Genomic DNA, 19,505 nt, shown 5'->3' with positions numbered 1-19,505 from the left:
ATTTAGAAGTCCTAAAATTTTTAAAATACGTATAAGAAGACTTTATTGCTAGAAAATTATTAAATGTTCTTTGTATCTGGGATTCATGGAGAAGACTGGTAATATCCTTTCTGTTAAATCCATATATCTAAACCTTTCATTTGGATATTTAATGGAATACTGCATTTAACACTGACGAAACTTAATTTCTTTATCCTGAACCTGCTTCCTCTTTATAACCTTCCCATCTCACTAAGTCAATCCTCACCTTCCAGTTTCTAGGGCTTAAATTTTTATAGTCATCCTTCCTCTCTCTTTTTTTAAAAATCTCAGAACCACATCCAATCTGGTAGCTCATAGTTTCCATACTCTGTCTACTTCTCTAAACTGTATCATCAGTACCTTGCTCCAAGCCCTCACTTCCCACCTGGAATAATAATCTGAAAACGCGTCTCCTTGCTTCTGCTCTTGCCCCCTAGAGTCAATTTCTAACACATTAGCAAGGATGAGCTCAGGTGATTTCAATCTTCTAAAAACCCTCTGTAAGAGTAAAAACCAGGGTCCTAACATTGATGTTTGAGGATTGATAGAAAGTTTGTAAGCACCAGAATAGCAGAAGAACATATTTTCTGATTGGGCCGGCATCATTACCTGCACAACGCCAACATAATTGTTAAGTAATTTTTTGCTTCTGAAGCTCTAGACACTGTACTCTTTCACTCCGACCTTGATTTTTCTTAGGTCATCTCTTAAGCTTTCATCTACTCTTTATTATCTCCCTGTCATCCTTGCAATTCTAGGAACTTGTCAAGCATTCCTCCACTTCAAAACTTTCACTCTCTGTTGCTCTTGCCTCTTTCCACCAGATACCCCTGTAACTTTTCCCCTCATCTCCTTAAGATCTTTGCTCAAATATCACCTTCTTAGAACTCTCTGGATTTCCCTGTTTAAAACTACATGGCCCTTTGATTCTTCACATTTTTTTTTTCTGCTCTATTTCTTCTCCATGGCTTTTATCACCTCCTAATACGCCATAAAGCTTATTTATTTTGGTCACTTTACATTTTCCTCTAATAGCCTATGAACTCCACACAGGCAGGGATTTTTGTCTGTCTTCTTTACCATTGCATTACCAGTACCTTGAATAGTGCCTGGAATTTAGTAGCAAATCCAAGAAGATTGCATGAATATCTTACTTTGTTGTTTCAGCTCATTATATATTAGCTGGTAGTATACATTTGAGAAGGGATCTTTTTTTTTTAAGAATTTTTTTTTTTTTAATTCATCATCAAAGTGAGAATTTCATCTCTCTGATGATGGTGGAATCATGAACCAAGAATTACATTCCCTTTTCTCCCAAATCTGGTTTCCACCCCAGGGCCTAAGTTTTATATCAGTTTATGAGCTTCATCATTGGAAGCTTTATCTAAGATCATTAAACGTTGTGTCTAAATAATCATGGCTTATATTTATACCTGGAGAGACTACAAGATACCTCAGATGAAAAGTCATTTTGAACTCAAAACAGTAGCAGATTGTTCTTAGTTGATTATTGTAGTTAATTCCAATCTTTAAAAACTGAAGAATGTTCAATATGAAAGAAAGATTAAGAGAATATGCATATATACTTACTTTTACTGGAAAGGAAAAGAGAAGGAAGGAAATAGATTATGATCATCCTTCCTCTGAAACAATAAATAAGATAAATGAGGAAGCTCTTTTATGTTTCTAAATCTTCTTATCTAGAAATCTATATATTGCAACCACTTAATCTATGAACCCTCTTAACAGAAGTCTTATCGCAACTGGGTTTTATATTTGATATCTTTCCATATTTTTTACTATCCTGACACCACATGGCAAGAACTGATCAAGCTTATATATTCTAACTGCATTTCCAGCTTTCTCCCTTCACCTCTGTATTTCACTTGCAGATACTGTTTTCTGAATTTTACAATCACATTTTTGGTCCTTAACAATCCCTCCAACTTTTTTTTTTTTTTTTTTTTACTATTTTGACAGATTTCCTCATAGTTTTAGTAAACATATATCTTATATATTGGTTCTTGGTATGACAAGTTTTAATTTTTATCCTTTGCAGTTTATTTTATTCTTACTAAACTGTTTCTATTCCTTTTCTTCCACTACACCTTTTCCTACATTACAGTAGTTCAATCCAACAGGTTTATAATTTTCTCCCAGGACTTCTGTTAAGAAGACACTGAAAATAAAAGGTTGGTAAGTGGTCTTGAAGAAGGAACTAAAAGTTGAAAAATAAAGATATTTGACAGTGTTTTCAGAAGACAACCAGTCTTTAGTGACTTTTTGGTGGATCTTGTGTGCACTGATACTCAGTGTTGATCATGTTTCTTGTCAATTACTTAAAAATATGGCATTCAGGGTTAATGGATAGTTTGGAAAATCTTCTACGGAGAAGAGACTGAATGGCTCCTGCTCAAAAACGAGGCAGGATTTTCTTGTGTTTATATCCTTGACAGTCGGTACAGTGGAAGCCGTTTGCCTGTGTGGCCTCTATTTTGTCAGTCTTCAAGAATGTGTTTAGTACCACTTCAGAGATAAAGAGTTCAAGCTCAGTACATATAGAATATGAAAGATACTATAGGTTGTGTTGTTTTCTACTCAATTTTATTTTTTTCATGAATTATTTTTATGATTTAATCCTAACAATATGTTCTTTGATAAATGTATTAGTTACATTCACTGTTTAATGCACGTAGAAATTATACAAAGTAGGTCACTTTTTATTATATTCTTAAGCCCATAGTATCAATGTTTCATTTAATGTCTAGATTATTTCATTTAATGTCTAGATTATTTCATGCCTTTGTTGATTTCTGAGGACAAATGGACTTCTGTTAAATAAAATGTTGCTAAATGAAATTTCAGATTCTGAAATGTGAATGTGTGTAGCCCTTTAAATCTTTTCATCATAAACTAAATTTCTGTAAATTTAGAAGACACATCATATCAAATAGCTATGAATAATACATTTGTCATTAAACATGGAGACATGAAGCTGGTGTTAGTATTTGAAAGTATAAAATATTTTTAAAAAGACTTTAAACGTCTGGGCATATTGTAATGTTATTTTGAATTTATTGTTGACTCAATCAAATACACTTTATGAGACTGTTATAAACAACAAGTCACTAGAAAGAACTTAGTGACTTCTGGAATGACAGAGTATCTCCAAGCCAGTGTTAGTTATAAAGTCCTCCCCTGAAGCAGTGGAATGGACTGGATAATGATTTCAGTTCATTTCATTTTTAACGTTAACAAACATTTATTGAGCACTTATTCTGTCCCAGGTACTGTCCTAGGCTCCAGAGGTATAGAAGTAAACAAAACCAAGCCTGTGTCCTTCTGAAAGTCTCATTCTAGGGGAGAAGACATACAAAAAGCAGATAAGCAAAATTATATACTGTCAGTTAGTAGTGTGAGTACAATGGAGACTTACTAGTTTAAGTTGTGTCCTCTCTGGCACTCTGAGCTTCCCTGGAGGCTCAGATGGTAAAGAATATGCCGAGGTGTGGGAGACGGGTTTGATCTCTGAGTCGGGAAGATCCCCTGGAGAAGGAAATACCCACTCCAGTATTCTTGCCTAGAGAATTCCATGGACAAAGGAGCCTGGCAGGCTACAGCCTATGGGATCACAAAGAATCAGACACGACTGAGCAACTAACACTTTCTGGCACTCTTGTTTCCTCAGCTGTGAAATAGGACAATACTTGTACCAAAAACATGAGCTAGATCTCATTATATATCCTCTTGTTAATCTGGTCCCTTACTCTTCATGGAAAAATACAATATAATCTTTCTATATCCATGCTATCTGGGGATGGCGATCAGGATTCTTCAGTTTCTTCTTTTCTTTTCAGCACTGGCAGTGGTTGCCGGGGTTGCCCATGCTCACAGAAAATGCATCTTGCAACCTGCCTTTCAGGATCATCCAGTGGTGCCGGCTCCTCCTCAGTTTTGTCACTTTTAAGGGAAATTCCATACTGCTTTAATTTATTATGAGTGAAACATAAGCATGAATTTTCATCAGAAAAGAAGACTAAAGAACCAAAGATAAATGAGTCCTGATGGACTGAGCAATTTAATTTTTCCATTTAATAGGTTACTTTCCCTTATCCACAGGGAGAACCACAGATATATGGTTTTCCTGGGTGGGTTTGGGTGTATTTCTTCTATGTACCACAGTTAAAGGGAGCTCTGATTGTCCATCCAGAGGTATTAATTTAGGTAGCATGAAAAGGATTACTTCCTCTTGGTATGTGAAACTTAGTGAGTTTTGTTTTTTTATAAATGGGTCATATTATAAAATACTCAGATAATCTTGTCATGGGAGAGTCTGAAAATTTGGACAGAGTACAGGATACCATGAATATTGATTATAACTCATCTAGGAGGAGCTGTAACAAATAAAAGTTTCTCTTATGAAACAGATAAAAAAAAACAGCAAATGACTTCCGTCTTAGAAAAACAAATCACTAAATAAAAGTATCTACATTAGGGCAGGATGGAATGCCAGGTTAATTAATCAAAATAAAAACTGAGTCATCTTTCATATACTTTCATAAAGGGATATTTCACATGGTCAACAATTGATTCTTAAATTCATGGGAAAAACCCAGATTATCTATTATGGTTATAATAAAACATCCTGCCTTTGAAAGCAGTAAAGTATTGCCTATTTTTGTGAACTGATATGTTTCTGAAGTCTTTGTAAATTTATTTCTCTCAAAGATTTTAGCTAGAAAAAAAAAGTGACTTTTGTACAATTTTCATAGAAAAAGTCATTTGAAAGCAATTTTTCTTGTAGAAAGAATTTTAAACCTATTTTGCCACAGTTGCTCTTTTGTCATTTAGTTGATGTTATAAACATGGCTGAACAAATTTTTCTCAAAAATAATAAAGCAAATTATTGATATAATTCAAGACTTAAAAAAATCTAAGAATCTGTAGGCATACATAATTTTAAACTTGGAACAATGATGAGAATATTTGATAATTATTCAATATATTTGATTAATGAACACTGACAAAGAATTGTTAATACCCAAGGAAAAAAAGCAAAAAAGAAAAGCTTTCTTATTACTCATCCCTCAGGCATGGCCCACCTCACCATAACTCAAAACCACCTCGCTTTTTGCTTTCTTTGAATATAATAGATATTACTACTGGAAGATCCTTTAGAGATTAAGCAATCCAGATTGCTCATTTTATTAGTGTTTCTATAAATATACTATTATTTATAGTATTATATAAGGTTTGTCTTGCTAAAAGTCACACAACTAGTTAAGTGAAATGCTGGTACTAGAATGAAGATTCAACCAATTTGGAGATAACGTTGTTGCTTCCTTGTTCTCCGCACCCTTTTCTATTAAACTATGTTCTGCCTTCATATGATCCCGTTTCATTTTTTTCCATACCATTTAGTGTGCTTGGAATTCTCAACCAGTATTATATTGGGTAAACATCTACAAATGCAAAAAGCACAGTACTCAGGGATATTAAAATTAGAAACAGACTGTACATATCCACTATTCCCAGTCTTTGAAACGATCTTCAGTGAAAGTCGCTCAGTCATGTCCGACGCTTTTCGACCCCATGGACTATACAGTCCGTGGAATTCTCCAGGCCAGAATACTGGAGTGGGTGGCCTTTCCCTTCTCCAGGGGTTCTTCCCAACCTAGGGATTGAACCCAGGGATCGAACCCAGGTCTTCTGCATTGCAGGCGGATTCTTTACCAGCTGAACCACAAGGGAAGACCTTGAAAGGATCTTAGCAATCAGCATATGTGGCATAATTCCAGTCCTGCAGGAAGATGAAAGTTTATCAGGCCTATGACTAAAATAGCAATAGTCACTCTACGAAGCCAGCTATCTTGTATTTAGAAGCATGTGTTTCTTTATTTCAAGAAGAAAATGGGATGGGGAGCACCTCAGCACAATTACTCAGCTTAACTCTTGACTCTCTTCTCTCCATTTGTCAATGACTGAAGGCAAGCCGAAGATCAGGAAGTTGGTGACTTTTCCTGTCATGGTGGCTGCCGATCAACTTTGTGTTGTGTGGGAGAGTTGTGGTGCTATTTGGGAGAGAGCTTTCCACACACATTTCCCCTAATGTGTTGCCTTATTATGTACTTTTGTCATAGGATTTGCTGTAGGAATTTTGTGGACTGCCAAAGAGTCAGATACAACTTAGTGACTAAACAACAAAAATCTTAATGGATTGGATTTCCTCAAATCTTAAGAGAAAGTTGGAGAGAACTATGGGTCTTAATAAATTGGTTAATCTAAGTATACAAAAAAATTTAATTCAGTTCACTAAAAGGGAGTAAGAAGATTCTGTTTCAGAATTTACCTGAGATTATCTCAGCATTGCTATTGTTGAGTTTGGAAAATGGTGGCTTTGGAGTTACTTGGTCATTATCATTTTAGTTGACTTTTAAACTGCATTCTTTTAATTTTTTAATTAATTTTAATTGGACTTTAGATGTTTTACAGTGTTGTATTTGTTTGTATTATGCAGCAAAGTGAATAAGCCATGTATTAATATATACATATATCCCTCCCTTTTGTTTTTTAAAATAATGTGTGAAAATATGGTATTAGACCCATACTGAGAATAGTAACATAAATGTTACACGGAGTAAACTATCTTAAAATAATGCGCTTAAAAAACCATAGTACTCATGAGGCAATTGTATTCTAAGTTGAGAGTAATTTAATTTAAATATGGTTTCTCTTTGGGAAACAAAACTATGATGAAAAACAGCATAGTTTCATCCATCATACCATAGATTATGATAAATTTCAAATGCAAGTCATTTGAAAGTCAAAGCTAAATGACAATTGGGAAATTTTTTCAACTCATATCACAGACATAGAGCTAAGTTCTCAAATACATTAAAACGTTTCTAGAAATTGATGAGAAAAAGAAAAACCTAATAGAAATATGGCAGCTGATTTAAACTTATAGTTCACAGAAAAGAAACTATAGTATCTCTAAAAATATAAAAAGATCCTGTACCAATGCTCAAAATGAGAGAAAGAAAAATTCAGTGGAATAGTCTGATAGCACACCCTCTCTCGAGGAGGTGATGGAGAAATAAGTTCTTCCTCAGATTGTTTTTAGGATGGATGATCGTTTGGCAGTATCTTTAAAAACTACAAAAGGAAAGGTACATAGATTCAGCCAATGCACTTTTGAAAATGTAATCCTGCAAACAAACTTGCACAAGAGAAGTATTTCATAGGATGTATTTAAATATATTTCCAAGGATGTTCATAGGATAATTGTTCTCAAGAACAAAATATGGAAGAAAATAATGTCTAAAACCACATGCTTTAGCTATAGAAAAAAATACGTGCTTTATCTATACTATACGGATCTAATACAAAATACTTAAATAAACCAGAATACCATACAAACCTAAAAAAGTGAGGAAACACTTTCTGTACTAGAATAGAAAGATATATTGTTCAGAAAAATATCAAGGTACAGAATACTGTACAGTTCAGTTCCGTTCATTTGCTCAGTCGTGTCCTATGCTTTGCGACCCCATGAACTGCAGCACACCAGGCCTCCCTGTCCATCACCAGCTCCCGGAGTTCACTCAGACTCACGTCCATCGAGTCGGTGATGCCATCAACCAGCTCATCCTCTGTCCTCCCCTTCTCCTCCCACCTTCAATCTTTCCCAGCATCAGGGTCTTTCCCAATGAGTCAGCTCTTCCCATCAGGTGGCCAAAGTATTGGAGTTTCAGCTTCAGCATCAGTCCTTCCAATGAATATTCAGGACTGATCTCCTTTAGGATGGACTGGTTTGATCTTGCAGTCCAAGGGATTCTCAAGAGTCTTCCCCTGTACCGAATGTGTTTATTACAGTCTTCTACTGTTCTGAATGTGTTTATTTAATGTAAAAAATGTAAAAAACAAATGTGGGGAAAGGAATAAAATAAATGTACATATTTGCTTGTATATTAAGAAAATGCAGAAAAATATAAAAAAATTAATAGCATTGGTTGTCTGTTGGGGGAGTTGGAAATTGGGTAGATCCAGCAAGGGTGGGAAGGAAATTTGCACTTTTCACATTTCTATATTTTTAAAATTGAACTTTGTCTATGTATTGCTTATTGAAAAATCAAATAAAAGCAAGAAATTGTTATTGTCTTAAGCCATTTTGACATTGCTAATAGTTTAGAAGTCTGTAGTATATATACAGAATAACAGGAGTACCCATATATCTACACTTTGGCTTAAGACCAGTACCAATAGTTTTAACTCCTCCTTCACTTCTCTATGTGGTGACATCTGATTTCGCTTAGATTGCTATCCCAAATTATGTTGATTATTAATTTTATTTTCTCTGTAGTTTTTATCACTTATGGGTAGTTCTTTGAAAAATATAGCTTTTGCAAAGAACAAGATCAAATTTTCTCTTCTTTGAATGGCAAGCACAGTTAAAATTATCTGGGGCTGATATTTTCCTTATGTAAATATTTATATTCTTAATAGCATAGCCTCAATGATTTCAGGACTATTGCAGTTTTCATTTTCTAGTTGAGTTATTTAGGCTATGGTACAGGCATACCTCATTATTGTGGTTTGCTTTATTATGCTTTGCAGATACTGTGGTTTTCTTTTCTGAACTGAAGGTGTGAGTCAACCCTGCCTCAAGCAAGTCTATTGGCTGCATTTTTCCAACAGCATTTTCTTACTTTGTATCTCTGTGTCTCATTTTGGAAATTCTTGCACTATTTCAAACGTTTTCATTATCATTATATGTGTTATGATGATCTGTGATTAGTGATCTTTGATGGTACCACTGTGACTCACTGAAGGCTCAGATGACGGTAAGCATTTTTTAACAATAGAGTATATTTTAATTAAGGTTATGTACATTGTTCTTCAGACAAAATATTGTTGCATATGTCATAGACTAGGGTATAATGTAAGCAAAACTTTTATATGCACTGAGAAAGTAGAAAAATTGTGTGACTGGCTATATTGCAATATTCACTTTAACTGCAGTGGTCTGGAACTCAACCCATAATATCTCTGAGGCATGCCTGTCTGTATTTCTTTTTCTAAAAATTTGATCATTTTCAATAAACTCTTCAAACTTATTACCTAAATTTTATACTAATCTCTGTTCTTTGAAGACGTAGGCTGCATTTGTGTTCACCTCCGCTTCCTATTCCTCATATTAATAATATATCTTTTTTGCTTGTATTGCCATATGCCTTCTTTATATAGCTTAGTTGAAACTGTATTGTACTTTTGCTTCCTATTTCACTAACTCCACTGTATTATTTTTCATTTGCTTCTTTCTTTGTGTTAAATTTTGTGGATATTCTTTTTTTTAAAATATGAATTCTTACTTGGGTTCTGAACTATTAATTTTGAGTCTTTTTTTAATATTAAAATTTTTTAAGCTATGATTTTTTCTCAGAAAAAATGTTTTCCTCTTTGTTCCAAAGTATTTTACATTGTTGCCTCCCACATTTCATCCTTGACCTCTGTGGAATTACTGTTTATATGCAGTGAATGGTGGAGATCAAATATTGCCTCCTATCAAGCATCTAACCTTAGTGTTTGATAGTCCTGACTTCTCTTATTGTTCTATATTTCAAATGTTCCAGCCCCTTTATGTTTCCCTTGCTTTATCTCCTGTACTCTCAGTGATTATCTAAACCAAAACTTTAAATGAAACAGGAATGGCCAAAAATTCCAGATTAGTGACCATCATCAGACTTAGAAATTCTTCTTCAGATTCACACACATGTCTTGTTATTTATCATCTGAGAATTTCCCTTATTTTCTTCTCAGTTTAGCATTGTATAACATTTCTTTTTGTTTTGTAAAAAGAGAAATTGTTACAATATCTACATATTAATAGTATAAGGATTGCCATTTTAGGAACTTTTAACTATGGCAGAATAAAAGCTTTGGAATAATGAGTGTAATTTACTTTTTAAGAAATACATATTCTAGGAACTTTGCTACTGTCTCTGTGACGTGTTTTTTATCACCAATACTTTTGACATTTTCCTTGATGCAACGTGTTCCAATATTGTACGTTAAAAGACAGAAAAGAAAATATTATTAGTGTAGGAAGCTGAAGGGGCTTCCCAGGGGGCACTAGTGGTAAAGAACCCACCTGCCAATGCAGTAGATGTTAAGAGATATAGTTCGATTCCTGGGTTGGGAAGATCCTCTGGAGGAGGGCAGGGCAACCTGTTGGCAGTATCCTTGCCTGGAGAATTCCCATGGACAGAGAAACCTGGAGGGCTACAGTCCAGGCGGTTGCAAAGAGTTGGACATGACTGAAACGATTCAGCACGCACACAGAAGTTAATACTCACTGATTTAAGAGTAGGTATTCTAGATACTGTAGATACACATTAAGTTAGGTGTTCTCCATTGGCTGGAATTGTTGGTAAGTTTCCTGGAATCACAATTGCTTAGTCATTTATTTTTCTCTTGCATGTAATTGATGTATTGTTCTAGGCAAAATGCTCTCACATTTCACCTACTGCCTATGCACTTTTCCGTAAGTTTAGGTAGCACTTTCTGAGGTCATGTATATACAGAAAGTATTCAGCATGGAATCTGTCATTTCCAAGGATTCCTTCTGTTTAAATAATTACATAAAAGGTGAAATCCTTTCAGGATTGTAAAGGGTAATGTTATAGTAAGCAAAATACTTCAGTGGGATTCTGTGTCGAATTTTTCTACTGTTCAGAACCTCTAGATTGTTTCTAAAATAGTTTCTTAACAAAATCATTTTATACCTTTTAGAATGGATGTACCAGAATCAGGTGATCTCTTATAAGATTCGTCCTTTGTGGACCAACAAAAAAATCTGTCACAAAATACTCAGAACCTAAAGTGACTTTCAGATTATTAAATAGCTCTCTACAATTGCTTGGATAAAAAGGTTCAAAGTGGGTATTAATAATACAGATAGAAAATCAGAAGCAAATGAAATTAACCATGTCTGCCATGACACCCCAAAATAAGGGTTAGCACAGAAGCCTCTCAGGTCTTATGTCTTTTATGTAAGTTTATATCTCTTGTGTATGTTTGCTAGAGTTGCTTTACCAAAATATCACAGACTAGGTGGCTTAACAAATAGAAATTTATTTCTCACCATTATGGAGGCTACAAGTCCAAGGTCAAGGTATCTGCACGTTTGGTTTCTTCTGAGGCTTCTCTCCTTGACTTGGGGGTGGCTGGCTTCTCGCTATAACGTCACATGGTCTTTCCACTGTGCACCCACATCCTTGGTGTTTCTCCATGTCCAAATTTCTTCTTATTAGAGTACCAGTCAGACTAGATTTGAACCTACCCTAACAGCCTCATTTTAATTGAATTACTTCTTTAAAAGCCCTGTCTCCAAATACCATCATGTTCTTAGGTCCTGGGGGTTAGGGCCTCAGTGTATGAATTTGGCAGGGTGGAGAGCAAGGGAGAATAGAATTCAGATCATAACGTCTTTGTTTGTTGTTCACCAACTGTGAGAGACATGTCTATCTTTTAAAATCTTCCTTGTACTTACTAGGATTATTATGACTATTAAAATATAAGAAAGCATGCAGAACAGTTAGGATAAAGCCTGGTAAACAGCAAATGTTAATTACTAGTGTTCATTACTATGGAATGGAGAGTGTGTATTTTTACATTTTGGTAAAAATTGTGAAATACCAAGTGTTCTGAAGATGTCAAGTAAGTATGTGCATGCTAAGTTGCTTCAGTCATGCCCGACTCTTTGCGACCCTATGGACGTTAGCTCGCCAGGCTCTTCTCTCCATGGGATTTTCCAGGCAAGAATACCAGAGTGGGTATTGCTCTTCTCCAGTGGGGTCTTCCTGACCCAGGGATTCAGCCTGAGTCTCTGAATTCTCCTGGACAGGTGAGTGAGTTCTTTACCACTAGCACCAGCTGGGAAGCCCTAACGTCCGTGTATCCTATTTCCTTGTTGATCTGTCCAGTTGTCCTATCTGTTGTTTAAAATGAAGGTTTGAAGACCCCAACTGCTACTGTTGAACTGTCTGTTTCTTCCTTCAGTTCTGTCGGTTTCCCGTCATGTATTTTGGGGCTCTGCTATCACGAACCTGAAGGTTTACAACTAGTAAGTCTTCAATGAATTGACCCTTTTATCATTATAAACTAACATGCGTGTTAAGGGGAACATCTATAACTGAAAGCCATAAACATTCTGCGCCTCGTTTGCTTCTTTTTTTTTTTTTTTTAAATTTTTTTTTAATTTTTTTTTAATTTTAAAATCTTTAATTCTTACATGTGTTCCCAAACATGAACCCCCCTCCCACCTCCCTCCCCATAACATCTCTGTGGGTCATCCCCATGCATGATTCCTTCACCTATTATATTGATATGTGTGGTAGCCTTTTCCTGGCCTCGGAGCCCAGTTTGAAGAGAGGAAACTACCTCGGTGCTTCTGATCAGTGCGTACTGCTACTTCCATCCTCTGTGCTCTTGCCACTAGTAACTCATCCTTGGTGTGGATGCAGCCCACCAAGGCAAATGGGAGTTGGAAAATAGCAAGTGTTTTGAAACTGAACTAGAAATCAGAGGAGACCGTATCTTCTCAGTTTGCATCGACTGCTATTGAACAAAACTGAATATCATGACAAAGAATCTCAAAATACTGAGGAAAGTTGAAGTAGTATTGGTCACCATGTCTCCTGTCAATATTGTCAGCAGTACAAACAGTGAAATAATTATTGATTAATAATCATTAAAGACATTGGATTACATAGCTTTACCTTATTTATTAATAAATAGCATATTCTACTTTTTAAATGTTCTTAATAAACATGGAGTGACTTCCCTGGTGGTTCAGATGGTAAAGAATCTGCTTGCAATGCAGGAGACCCAGGTTCAATCCCTGAGTTGGGAAGATCCCCTGGAGAAAGCAATGATAACCAACGCCAGCATTCTTGCCCGGAGAATTCCACAGACAGAGAAGCCTGGTGGGCTATAGTCCATGGGGTCACAAAGAGTCAAAAATGACTTAGCAACTAACACACACACACACACACACACACACATTGAACATGGAAGAAGAGAGAATATATTATGTACAGTACTTTTTTAATGTAAGAAGCTATTTTAACTTATACTTCAATTTGATGAAAGCAAAGACTGTGTGAAGATGAGTTCAGAGTAATAAATGGAAAAAGTAGGATTGAAAGAATTGGATATCTAATGCTCAATAATTAATGAGCAATAGCTAATGTAAATTATTTCTACTGCAACTTTCTGCTATTGGAAGATATCTTGACATTATCCCAAATTAACTTAATCAAGACATTCCATTTTTTATATTTCTCATTAATAGAAATGTTTTAACATAGCATGTTTTCTTGTGAAGCATATCGGTCATGTCATATATAACATGTATTATGTAATCCAAGCAATTAGATTGTTTAAGTGTTATTGAAAATTGATTTTGCCACTCTGTAGTAATAAAAAATCCCTCTCTATTATGTTTATTTTGTATAATGTGATCTTCACCATTGACACATTTGCAAAATGTGTTAGTAAAAGGAAAATTGAAGACAGATCTCATAAAACAGAACTATCTGCAATGTTGACATGCTCTTAGTTCAAGGTAGTGACTGGTGATGTGAAAGTTCTGGTGGGTGTATATAACTGCTTCTATGTGCTAGTGAAGCTAAGTGAAAAAAAGGAATTGAAGATAAGGATGGACATTCTCATAAAACATATTCAAGTGTATTATCTCAACATTATGTATCTTATCTCAAGCTACTTGGAAGTGATAACCAAGAAGTGTCTTTTAATGTACCTAATAACTGAGAAGAAATGTGGCACATGTTATATGTGTTAAAGCTGTTTGAAGATTTGGTTTTAAGCAAAAATATTTTATAAAAGAAAAATGTGAGAAACCAATATTCTCGTCACTTACTATTCATGAACAAGTTTACTTAACATATATATAATCTTCATAGAGCAGAGAATGGGACATTGGGGGGTGGGTTTCTTGCTCTCTTTAACATAACAGGTTTGTTGAGTGGAAAAAAAGTCATAGTCAAGTGCTTTTTCTTATTTTTAACTCTAATTTTAGAAAATCTCTTACACTGATTCCATTTATCTAACCTTATTATGTTGCTTATTCATTGAGATGACATAGTAGGAAAAAAAAAGATATTTAACAGATTTCTGGAACACTAACAATTGAAACCAACATTTACTTGGTTGATTATATTAACCATATGGCCTCTACCAATTTTCCAAGGGCAAACGAGAACATAGATTTTGAAAACAAAAAGAAGCACAAATAAAGACATGCGATATATAAAAAATATTTTGGTTGATGTTTACTTTTTTTCCTAGTTAGTCTCTCTGGAATAAGAAGTGAGAAATTAACACATGTTGAATCATTTGTTTCTGTCTATAACTAGATAACTGATATTAGTAGTAGATCAGTTGGGACACTGCCTAGAAAGATGTTCTGTATGTGACCCAAAAATATTCTTGACATAAATTGGAAAAATTTAAATTGTCCCTGCTCCCACTCGCAAGTGGTAGAGATGGGGAACATTTCTTTGTAGCACAATATCTCAGTTGGGTAGTTGTTTTGTTTGGTTTGAAATTTACGTGACAGCAGAAATTTGGCAGGTTGTTGCAGTGAGTTTAAATTCTGAAAATAATTCATGATGTAGTGTTGTTTATGGGAAGTTAACCTGGATTTTCAACTCTTTGCTGTACCTCCCAAGTGATTTCTAAATAGAAAATAAGTGCACAAAAATGCTGAAATGAAAATAGAAACTATAAAACAGTTATTTATTAATTTTTTAAGACTAAAAATCCCACTTTATCTAATTAAAGTGAATCAGTAAGGGAATCTATTTGATATACAATACTTAGAAAAACAGGTCATCCATTTATAGCAATACTTATAAGCAACAAAATAACTAGAATGATCACAGTATTTTTTTAAAATCCTTTTAAATGCATAGCTGGGCAAGCAAGAAAATTAAGGAAATACTCAAGAAAGTAAAAGTATTGAAGTGCTTGAATTATACTGGGTGGTGAGTTTGTGGAACGTTGGAGTGAGAAGTATGTGGCTGCTACTGATGCTAAGTTGCTTCAGTCGTGTCTGACTCTGTGCGACCCCATAGACGGCAGCCCACCAGGCTCCCTCGTCCCTGGGATTCTCCAGGCAAGTGGGTTGCCATTTCCCTCTCCAATGCATGGAAGTGAAAAGTGAAAGTGAAGTCGCTCAGTCATGTCCAACTCTTAGCGACCCCATGGACTGCAGCCTACCAGGCTCCTCCATCCATGGGATTTTCCAGGCAAGGGTGCTGGAGTGGGTTGCCATTGCCTTCTCTGGAGAAGTATGTGGAGGTGGTTGCTATTTTATTTGGCTTGGGCTGTAAAAGTTTAATGAGAATTTGGGTCCAGGGAAGGGGTGGTGAATCAGAAATAAGATCCTGCACTGAGCTAAGCCCCTCCCAAAGGGCTATAATCTTATTAAAAGAGTAGGCTAGCTACTTCATTAGTAAATCCACCCTCATAAGGAAACTTATAGGTAGTAGTCTGAGCCATGGTGGGAAAATATGCATGAGTCCTGAGAATTCATAACTATGTGGATTTAGGGTTCTAATTTATTTTATATGAGTGGTCCAGAAAACCATAATCAGAAATAACATTTAAATAGTAATATTAGATAGGAGTAAGCAGAGACATTACTTTGCCGACTAAGGTCCGTCTAGTCAAGGCTATGGTTTTTCCAGTAGTCATGTATGAATGTGAGAGTTGGACTGTGAAGAAGGCTGAGCGCTGAAGAATTGATGCTTTTGAACTGTGGTGTTGGAGAAGACTCTTGAGAGTCCCTTGGACTGCAAGGAGGTCCATCCAGTCCATTCTGAAGGAGATCAGCCCCGGGATTTCTTTGGAAGGAATGATGCTGAAGTTGAAATTCCAGTACTTTGGCCACCTCATGCGAAGAGCTGACTCATTGGAAAAGACTGATGCTGGGAGGGATTGGGGGCAGGAAGAGAAAGGGATGACAGAGGATGAGGTGGCTGGATGGCATCGCTGACTCGATGGACGTGAGTCTGAATGTACTCTGGGAGTTGGTGATGGACAGGGAGGCCTGGCGGGCTGCGATTCATGGGGTCACAAAGAGTCGGACACGACTGAGTGACTGAATTGAACTGACCCCAAAGTGTCTGGCAGAAGCATAAGGATAATCATTCTAAGCCAAACTCATACTTCCCAGGACTTCAAGAGAATCTTGATGATAAATTCATAATATAAAGTATAAAACCCATCAGGAAAAATTTTACCATGAACAAGAATCATAATTTCAGATATTAGAACTATCAGATAAAGATTATAAAATTAGTAAGCATGCCTACCAATTAATTTATTCAGTATTCTGAGTAGATTAACACCTTTTTTTTTGGACTCATGTGTTAAGAATTTAGATGTGAAAATGAAACTTCAAAATTTCAGAAGAAAATATAGATGAATATCTTGATGCCAGGATAGGAAAGAATTTCTAACTCCCTGTCTTTAAACTTGTAAAGGAAAAGAGTGATATATTTGATTACATTAAAATTAAAATTCTCTATACAGCAATAGGTAAACTTATTAAACTATAAAGTGTAAACAAATTTATTTGTGATGAGCTAGAGTCTAGTAAGATCTATTTGCCATGAATCTGAACCGAGAATATATAAGTAATTTCTAAAAATTAATAAGGTAGATAATGCCATGGAAAAATGAGCAAAGGATTTAAGAGAAGAAGAAGGCTGACTTGCTAACAAGCACATACGAGATGCTTACCAGAGAACAGGAAATGTGAGTTAGAATAATATGATGCTAGCATCACACCCTGAGAGATTGGAAAAAACAAAAATATTTTATAAGAACAAATTTCGGTGAAGCTGTTGGGGGGATACGACAAGTGCCACCATTGTAAATGGCAATTTGGCAATATTTCATAAAGTTGGAGATATGAGATCCTTTCACTCTTATGAGCATATTCTCAATGGGATTTAGGACATTCTACTCCAAAATATGGCACCTGGGCATACTGACTATTTTAAGCTAAAAGAGTTTGAGCAAACAGCAGACTAAGGAAGGTTACTCTGATCATCCCCCTGCTCTCTCCTGGAACAGCTCAAAAAGCCCTCATGTGTGAGGTATCCTACCTATACCCAGACAAAAGGAGCATTCTAATCTTTGAAGACAAATGGGTGCCAAGAAAAATCCCAATACAGTCCTTGCTAAGTTTTCCTCAGTTTATTACACTTAACTCATACTCTTTGACCTATTATATCACTTCACAACTGTCCACTCTATTAAACCTCGGATAAAATGCTCAGGCTTAAACATTTCTTTGGGCCTTCGTTTCCTTATGAAGGCTTCTGTGTCACTATTAAGTACATTTGCATGGTTTTCTATTTTTAATTTGTCTTTATCAGTTTAGTTTTTTGACACTTCCAGGAACCCTAAGAGGGTCAAAGAAAATGTTTCCTCCTTTACAGTTTGTAGAGAAATTTTGAACATTCACACAATAAGCTAGGTACAAAATCCTGCATCAGTGTTGTTTGTACAAATTAACAAACTGAAAATAATCTAAATGTCCATCAAGTGAAGAATGAATATGTTGTGATATAGTCAACCCTAGTATACTATATAACAATTATAACAAAATATCTGGAGCTAAATGTATGAAAAGAAATTTGGGACTGATAGTTATATTAAAATGCCACTTGTGTGAAATTTAATAATAAGAAAAGGAACAGTCTTTTCTTATTAAGACTAGAAATATTCATAATAAGAACAGCAATATTCACATGAAGCAAAAGTATAAAAATACACATGGTGGTGAGAAATAAAGCAAAAGAATAATTGCCTGTGGGGATAGAAAGAAAGAACTATGATCAAGCAAAGATTCACAGGAGCTTCAAATGTGTCTCTTACATTTCTTTTTAAAAGAACAGTATTTCTCTTAAAAGAACTATCTTAAGAGAATTTGTTTTGATTAATTTGGAACAATACCGAGTATTCATTTTACTATTTTTCATATTTTCCTATATATTTTAAATATTTCACTATAAAAAAGAAAAAAATTTTATCCTATTTACTAAATGAGTTATTGGTCTGATAATTAAATAATTTTAATGCCATTTTTATTAACCTGCCTAAATGACTAACATGACTTAATTTTTTCCAGGCCCTATAAAATTTGGCTACATTAGTCTTCAGCCCCACCTTTGGGGGCCTTCTTCTTAGAAGCTGCTTATAGCATAATGTTCATTCACTATTCCAGTATTCCAACAGGGTCAGGGAGGTTGAGCCTTATCAAATGATTAGCCTGCAAAGCTGTTGTTATGGACTGTATTATGTTCCCTGAAATTTCATATAATGAATCCTTGAACTCCAATATTGTAGTATTTGAATGTAGGACACTTATGGAGGACACTTGTGGAAGTAATTAAGGTTAACAAATGAAGTCGTAATCTTGGGCCCTGATCCAGTAACACCGCTGTCCTTACCAAAAGAGGAAAGGATGCCAGAGAAAAAAGCATGTGAGGACATAATGAGAAAGAGGTATTTTGCAAGCCAAGGAGAGCTGTGTTAGGACAAATCACACCTACAAACATCCTGACCTTGGACTGCCAGCCTCCAGAACTCCTCTGTTTAAGTCATCCAGTCTATGATATTTTGTCATGGTAGCCCTTGCAAACTAATACAGCTGTTATATCATGGGAAGATATGAGATTGGAAGCCCAGAATTAGATCGAAGACAAGAAGTAGAAAAGTTAGTTCATCTACTTACTAAAGAAGCCAAAAGAACAGCTAATGGCCACTCCAGCAAAATGGTTAGTAGTATTAGACTAGACAAGATAGAGATCACTCAGAGTGGTGAAAAAATGAAAGTGATAGTCCTTCAGTCATGACTGACTCTTTGTGACCCATGGACTGTAGTCTGCCAGGCTTCTCTGTCCATGGAATTCTCCAAGAAAGAATACTGGAGGGGGTTCAGTTCAGTTCAGTTCAGTTCAGTCCAGCCGCTCAGTCGTGTCTGACTCTTTGCGACCCCATGAATTGCAGCACACCAAGCCTCCCTGTCCATCACCAACTCCCGGAGTTCACTCAGACTCATGTCCATCGAGTCGGTGATGCCATCTTATCCTCTGTCGTCCCCTTCTCCTCCTGTCCCCAATGCCTCCCAACATCACAGTCTTTTCCAGTGAGTCAGCTCTTCACATGAGGTGGCCAAAGTACTGGAGTTTCAGCTTTAGCATCAGTCCTTCCAAAGAAATCCCAGGGCTGATCTCCTTCAGAATGGACTGGTTGGATCTCCTTGCAGTCCAAGGGACTCTCAAGAGTCTTCTCCAACACCACAGTTCAAAAGCATCAATTCTTCGGTGCTCAGCCTTCTTCACAGTCCAACTCTCACATCCATACATGACCACTGGAAAAACCAT

This window comes from Budorcas taxicolor, chromosome 9 (genome assembly GCF_023091745.1).
Source record: "Budorcas taxicolor isolate Tak-1 chromosome 9, Takin1.1, whole genome shotgun sequence".
Lineage (NCBI taxonomy): Eukaryota > Metazoa > Chordata > Mammalia > Artiodactyla > Bovidae > Budorcas > Budorcas taxicolor.
The sequence above is the reverse complement of the archived record's forward strand: the minus strand, read 5'-3'. Positions refer to the sequence as shown.